General features: G+C 36.6%; 1 long non-coding RNA gene across 1 annotated transcript; it reads right to left on the reverse strand.

The window, feature by feature from the left end:
* Positions 1-4,202: 4,202 nt before the first annotated feature.
* LOC136813875 (uncharacterized) lies at positions 4,203-4,888 on the reverse strand. The gene is made up of 2 exons (XR_010847562.1): positions 4,800-4,888; positions 4,203-4,557 (listed from the first exon to the last, which is right to left on the reverse strand). It is a non-coding gene; the product is annotated as an uncharacterized lncRNA (long non-coding RNA).
* Between the last annotated feature and the right edge of the window lie 2,624 nt (positions 4,889-7,512).

Here is a 7,512-nt window from a genome sequence, read left to right on the forward strand (position 1 = left end):
CTGGTTAAAACGAGATAACATGGCTCTTGTTATCGTAATCAGATCTTGTCAGTGTCTTGTTACTTGCGGTTAAACATTAGCCCTGTGATTTCAAACAAGACTCAAATGTTAAGTTAATTCCATTTATTTGATTCATTGTAGGGATATGCCAGGAAATGCAGGACAAGTTGTACGAACATATCTCGAAGAAAACGGAATCAATATGGAAGAATTCGTCATTTTTGGTGGTGGCACTAAGCGCATAAGAAAAGCTAAGAAACGGTAAGCAACCTGTTATGAGATGTCAAATTAACGCTCCTATTTTGTCAATTTTTTTCTAATTTCGTGCCCTGTTTGCAAAGCAATTCGGCCGTGAAAGTAAAACCATTCGTTTTAATCAAGATGACGTCGGGATTGAAAGCATTTATTTTAGGTTAGATGTGTTTAAATTCTTTCAGGATATTGGATTCGAACGTAACCGTACCGGTGGATGAAAGCATTTTGGAGATAAACGCAAACCTGAATTCATTGATCAAAGATGTAATTATGTCTACGTTTGAAACATTTTCGTGTGACACATTTTGTGAAGTTATCTTTTGCTTGACTTGAAATCCAAATCTTTCTCAGTCTGGATTTCTGTCATAGGAGGGATGAATCACGGTCGATTTTTATGATGACATAATTTTTGTTCTTATTTCAATTCCCTGAACTCCTCCTCCCTAAAAAATTATTAGCAAGATTGTCTTTGCAGTTAAATTTTTACTTAGGGTAAATATTTTAATTTTTTACTTAGGGTAAATATTCCCTTGGAACGTTGGTAGTCCCGCAATCGTACGATTACATTGCAATAAACACTAATCCTGATGGTACTAAGACGAGTGAAACAAGACAATTCATGTTTCAGGTACATGATTTTTATTACATATAGGGCTAGAGTCCTCAAAATCATTTTTGTTACACAGAATATCAACAACGCCATCCTTCTTCGTTGCTTTCACCACAATCGTTATTAATCGAGAATTTCAATATTTAGGTTTATTTTCTCTGCAATGCTTATTCATTTTGTTGTTATTCATAAGTATTTCCTTTGATTTTAAAGGCAGGAAGTTTTCAACGAATGAGGTCCGCAACAGAATGCTCCGCTCCCAACGTCCCTACTTGAGAATTCATTCTAGTGAAAACTTTGACGCGATGGATGAAAATAATCTTTCAGCCGAGCGCGAGAGGATCGAAGAATTGGATGCAGATGCAAAAAGATTATACGACTTTAATCGACAGAGGGTTATTGCATGTTGGCACGATACTTCTCCTATATCCGGTGCATCTCATCTCCAAAGCAATATTTTACACGCAGGAGGAATATTTGGCAAAAACAGGTAAAAACTTTATCCAATGATTTATATGTGTGTGCTTTAAAAGCACCGCAGAAAGAAAATGTATGATAATAAAACCTTGTGTTTTTCATTTCCTGATTTCCGTCCATGTAACGTTTCGACCATTGTGTTCCTAAAGCCTCTTCATCCACCGAACAAAATAAAATTTTTTTCTTAATCTAGAAAATTTGAATAAAAATCTTTGATTTCACGAATAAAATTTGAGTCGAAAATGGGTCGTATATTAACGGTCATATCCCCGGGTGCATAGAAAGCTTTTCTTCTAAGCTAAATATAATTGAGATTTTTCCGCTCTAACCCCGACTTTGATGGTTAATTTTGCTCAATTTTATCATAATTCTGAGGTTTGACTAGTCAGATTGATTTGAATGTCAAAGCGAACTTCTGGAAAGATAGCCATAACTACAGTATAGCAACAAAGGCCATAAATCGCTGAATTTGCGAACATTTGTAAGTTTGTACGGACGCCTAAAAAAGCTTTTTATAAAATGAGTTATTAATTTGGCAATCGAGTGGGATTTATTTTCGCGTATGACATTTAAAAGATGATATATACATGATTTTGTGCCTTTTTTAACACCGAAAGTGTGCATGGTTATGAGAGCTAATGTAATAACTAAATATTTTATAAGGTTGAAATTCTTTGAGACGTCGTTAAAATTGATTCTCGAAAGGCTATACATACAGGTTATAAAAATCCGCCAGAGGCGTCTAGCGCAAATCTCCTCGTCAAAAAAGAGATGTTGGCAGATTAGCACTCTGATCTCATTCACAGATGATACTGAGATCTACTCTTAGGTGCCAAATGAACGGGGTGGAGGGGAGGAGGGGTTGTAAAATTTTTGAGATTTTAATAAACGGGGGGGGCCTAATTGCCGGGGGGTTGGAAATTGTACTTCTGAAAACCCAAAATGAGGTAGTAAATATAGGCTAAAATCAGGCTATTTAGAGCAAAACAAGCTGGGCCTTCTCTTTGACAGCTGAAAATATTCTTAAAAATTAATAAACGGGGGGGGGGTCCTAATAACGTCCGGGGGGTTGGGAAATTTTCGAAAAATTAACAAGCGGGGTGGGGCCGTTTATTTGACACCTAAGAGTACGCATGCTCAAAGTCAAACAATGTTTAAGGGCTAATATACTAATTATAAGCTATCCAAAAAGGCAGCTTTTGAGAGCAGAATCCCGAAAGCACCATTTCTCGTAATAATGCCATAGGGCACTTTTCTATAAGTACCGCAATGTTTTGAATTCCCGGTGAAAATGTAAAGTCCCTGTCAACATGAAACTCTCATAAACGGCGCTCCCTTATTCGATGAAAATCCAATTCCCCTTGATGAAGATCGAATTAGAGAGCGTCAACTGTATATATAGAGCAGAGCGTGATATGCGCAGAATGGATCTGTTATAAGATTAGGCCTTTAACCCCATTGGATGGCCAACTTAAATCTACTCATGTTATTGTCTATATCATAGGATTAAATGTTTGCGTCCAGTCTGAAGTGGAAAAACCGGTCACGTATCTTTTAGCGAGATGCCCCTCAAGTGGTTTACAGCTCTGTTACAGTGACACGAGATTGGAAGATATAGTTGAGTGGCACAAAACGAAAATTGAAATTAGCGATGGTATCAAATTAGTCGACCGCATTCGCTTCTTCAGAGGCAAGCTACCTTAACGGAAGAAATTACGACAGAAAAATCCAATACACTCTTCTCGAGATGCATAAAAGTATTGCAGACCTTGTTTTCAAATATTGTTGCCTAAGTAACTCAACATTTAACATGTACTCTCGGGTACCTAATAGCCGGGGGGGTTGGTTACTTTTTGGGAAAACATTTACAGTTCGTCTATGTTAACTTAAAGTTAAAGGGACATTAAAGTAGTAAAATGTAAACATTGCGCGAACCACGTGTCATTAAAGAGAACAATTAAAATCACGTGTCCAAAAGAAACTTGTAAAACAATTGAACAATCAAAATTAGCCATATTTGGTTTGATTTTTTATTTTGACATATGACATTTGTTTTGATTTTGTATACACTACATACGGTTTTGCAAGTACTGTTACGTCCCTTTAATGTTGAATAATTATTCTGCGAACGAGGCCTGGAATGCTGGTATGCATCTCGATAAGAAAAAGTGTATTTGGTGAATGGCTAATCCGACGAATATCTTACGGCCGGAATTTCGTCTTTTTAAGTAATTAGTCGGATGAGCACAAACTTAGTACCGACACAAATTGTATTGATATCCGGATGGAATCATCGAGATACGGGGTCAAAGGTCTTTTTGAGTGGGAAAAAACCTCAATCCTGAACACGTGACACGCGTAGTTTTTATACAAACGCCGGATTGAAAGTAAAATTTCGAAGAATGTACTGCGAGAAAAGGGCGCTACTTTTTACATGCATTCCCCATCCAAAAGATTCTTTCCTAGCTCTTCAGTTTTTCAAGTCAATAAGCCAAGGTCTGGAAATAAATGCAAATCTAATTTTTAACTAATTTTAATTTTTAACTAATCTCTATAGGTGATGGCCCTGCCTGTCAATTAGAGTCCGGACATCAGAAAGGAGGACGTTACTTTTCGTGGAGGAGTGAAATGAATGCCGACATGGGTCATGACCTGACATACATGTTTGGTTGTAAAAGGCCCAATCTTCAAGAGAGGATTGACAAGCTGATTAAAACTAGGTATGGAGAAAAATGGAAAAATATTTGAGTGAGTGCGTCAAAAACTAATTCGATAATAAAAAAATTCTCAAACACATTTAAGTAATATTTAACTGGAAAATTGAACATCAGGCTGAATAGGAAATTGTGTAAACAAATGCGACAAATAAAAAATCAATTTATTCTCTGATAATTAATTTTTCTAATTACAGTTACGGAAGAGAGTGCGTCGAAACATTCAAATCTTCGATTCTTGATCACATCTCTAAAGAAAACATCGTGAAAGAGTTGAACAAACGAGGTATTCCAGCAGATGATAAAACCAGAAAGGATATCCTTCTACCGCAACTTGAAGAAGAAATGGCTGGCATCCAACACCTTCCAGCCTTGGTTTTCGAATCTGCTGAGACAAATCTCACGAAAGTTGGTCTTCAAGATTACGAAATTTTAGGATGTGATCCATTGCACACGCTGAAGGGTCATATTGCAAACCTGTATAAGGAAATTCCAAGGCACCTGGAAACAAAAAAGGAAAAGAAAATGTTTAAAGATTCTGTTGTTGCCTCCTTCCGTGGCAAAGAATCCAAGAATGGAGCAGACCATAGAAAAAGCCTCATTGAATTGACAATATTCTTGGATGGGGAAATCGATGACGGGTATGTCAAATTGCTACGGCAGCTTAGTGAGATACAGGAAATTATGTACGCTGGGGAGGATAAGAGAACAGGAAAATCAGTGCTTCGTTTTCATAACCTTACCTTTATGCACGGTGTTTTGATGACCGAGCTGTTCCAGAAAACGAAGGCTCTCACAAGAAGAAAGTTGTTTGGACAGTACTTCTACGCACTCGTCGACCAGGCACCTTTACAATATCGGGTCATCGACCACGTTTCAGCAAACACCGAAGATGAGGAGAGATCTTTCAATTTTTTGAAGGAGGTCAGCAAACATGCAAGTAACCACAAACCAGATAATGTCATTTTAAGTTGCTTCTTACGGACCCAGATCAGGGATGATTGGATAGAGCACCTCGGAACTAAACGAAAAGACACGAGAAATATTATCAGCAAGAACGGCGATCTCTTAAAGGCAGACAGATCAAACACTTTCATCCCTTTCAAATTGATAAAACAAAAACCTCGGCTATGGCAGGCACAACTTGAACGACTCGGTGATTATCTATCTGTAGGAGTTATGTGGGAAGAGTTAGAAAATGGCATTCTAATTCACGATTCCGACGACACGGTTAAATATCCGCCACCGAGCCACTTTCGAAGCACGACGCTCTCAAAAGCATTCAAGTAAGAGCCATATTTACTTATAAAATGGCGGAAGTTTAAGAGTGCGGGGTAGATGGCATGGGCAATTCATATTTGGGCAAATACTAAAAAGGCATCAGATTTGTTTTCTCATTAAAATAGTTAATTTTTGTTCAAATTCCAGGAGATTGACAGAGGCATGGAAAAACCTTGACGATACCCACATACCTGCATGTGTTTTGGTAAACGAAGAAGGTGTACGTAGGCGCCTTGAAACCCTTAATACCCCGAATCCATTTGCGTCACAGGCAAGTAACTCAATCCATTAGGTCTATATACTTATTTTATAACTTTGTAAATCCTTACCAGCTACCTTTCTGATTATACCGTTTTAAAAATAAAAGACTTATTATTCGAGATCGTCAATCCACATCAAAAGGCACTAGATTTGAGGAGGTCTGGAATCAAGGAAGTCATGCATGTTTTGTTGGAAATATATATCATATAATATAAGTTATAAACAATAATATGGACTTTGTCTTACCTTCAGCCAACCATTGGGATGAATGTTCAAGAGACATCAGAGTCAACACGTGCTGCTACTGAAGACACAGAATCAGCACACCAAGGTAATCTTAGCAACACCTGCAAATTAGAAAAAGAGGATGAGAGTTGAATTTATGAGTGATTTAATTTCAGTGCCTCCTCATCTTTTAAGTAGGCAATGATGAACAAAGTGATGAAGAGATGAGCGACGACGAAGAGAGTGAAGTGTCCAGTGAGCAAGAGTCAAGTGACGAAGAATATGAACAAAATGTTAATGGTTTCATGCTTAATTCGGACATCGGTAAGCACTTAATTTCAGACTGCAGTATCAATTTGTCAAACAAAAAAGAAAGGAGACGGCTCCTTTGCAAAATAATCAAAATTAGCCGTTTTGCCTATCATTTTCGAGTATGTCACAATTGAATTTAAAGATATAACGTATTAAAGATATAACGTACTTACTAATATTCATCCTTCGTTTCAGTTCAAGACCAATTGCTGAATGACACCAATCTGGAGAACGATGCCAAAAACAATTTGATGCATGCTAATACGGATGGTCTGCTTGAAGACACGTTTGATCTGGAGCACTGCACCGCCAATGATTCGGAGGAAGGAACCTCAAACGATTTTGAGAACGACACAACAAATAGTAAGTAGCAAAGGAAACTATAAAGAAAGTAAGATTAAAACTATAATGGATAGAATCTTCAAAAGCCTTATCCTATAGCCTTGTATGGTATGTCATGCATCACACTGCATCACAGTTTCTTTAAATGCCAGACCACATATCATAGATATTCTAAATTCCATGACTACAAAATACTTTATTTTGTTTTGATTAGGCATAACATCAGCAATGAACATTTCAGGAATCAATCAAAGTGGAGGTAAATTTTAGAATTTCAGACAAACCTGAGCTTTTTGTTGAAATCTTGGAAATTAAGTATCATACAAATGACAGTGACAACCTGAAGAAAAAGAAATTACATTGAATTAATAAACCCTCTATGAATAAGTCTCTTGAAATTTCAGAAATTCAAATGCCTCAAAAACCAGCTACACCAGCGAGACCATTGGCAAATATGACATTGTCATCAAACCAAAGTCAAGGTAACATATCTTTGTGTGCCCTAAATTATTTTCTTGTATAATCTACATATTTGAAATTTGTAGCAAAACGTGTAAGATAAACAAGTAAATTTTAGAAAGTGGAGGTAAATTTTAGAATTTCAAACAAAAGACAAACCTGAGCTTTTGTTGAAATCTTCATGGAAAATAAGTACCATACAAATGACAGTGGCAACCTGAAGAAAAAGAAGAAATTAAAATTAATTAATAAACCCTCAATGAATGAGCCACTTCAAATTTCAGAAATTCAAATGCCTATCAGGCCAGCTACACCAGTTACACCATTGGCAAATGTGACATTGTCATCAAACCAAAGTCAAGGTAACATATCTATGTGTACCCTATTTAATTTTCTGGTACATGTACAATATCTAAAATTTGTAGCAAAATGCTTAAGATATATAAACAAGTAAATTTCAGGAATTTAAAAATTGAATCTAAAACCAAAAAAAAGTTCAAGAAAATGTTTTCTTTTTTCAGAGATCAGATTGCCGAGAACGCTAATGACAAGAAATAGAGGTAAAGCGAAACTGTT

This window comes from Clytia hemisphaerica, unplaced genomic scaffold (assembly GCF_902728285.1).
Source record: "Clytia hemisphaerica strain Z4C2 unplaced genomic scaffold, Clytia hemisphaerica genome assembly, whole genome shotgun sequence".
Lineage (NCBI taxonomy): Eukaryota > Metazoa > Cnidaria > Hydrozoa > Leptothecata > Clytiidae > Clytia > Clytia hemisphaerica.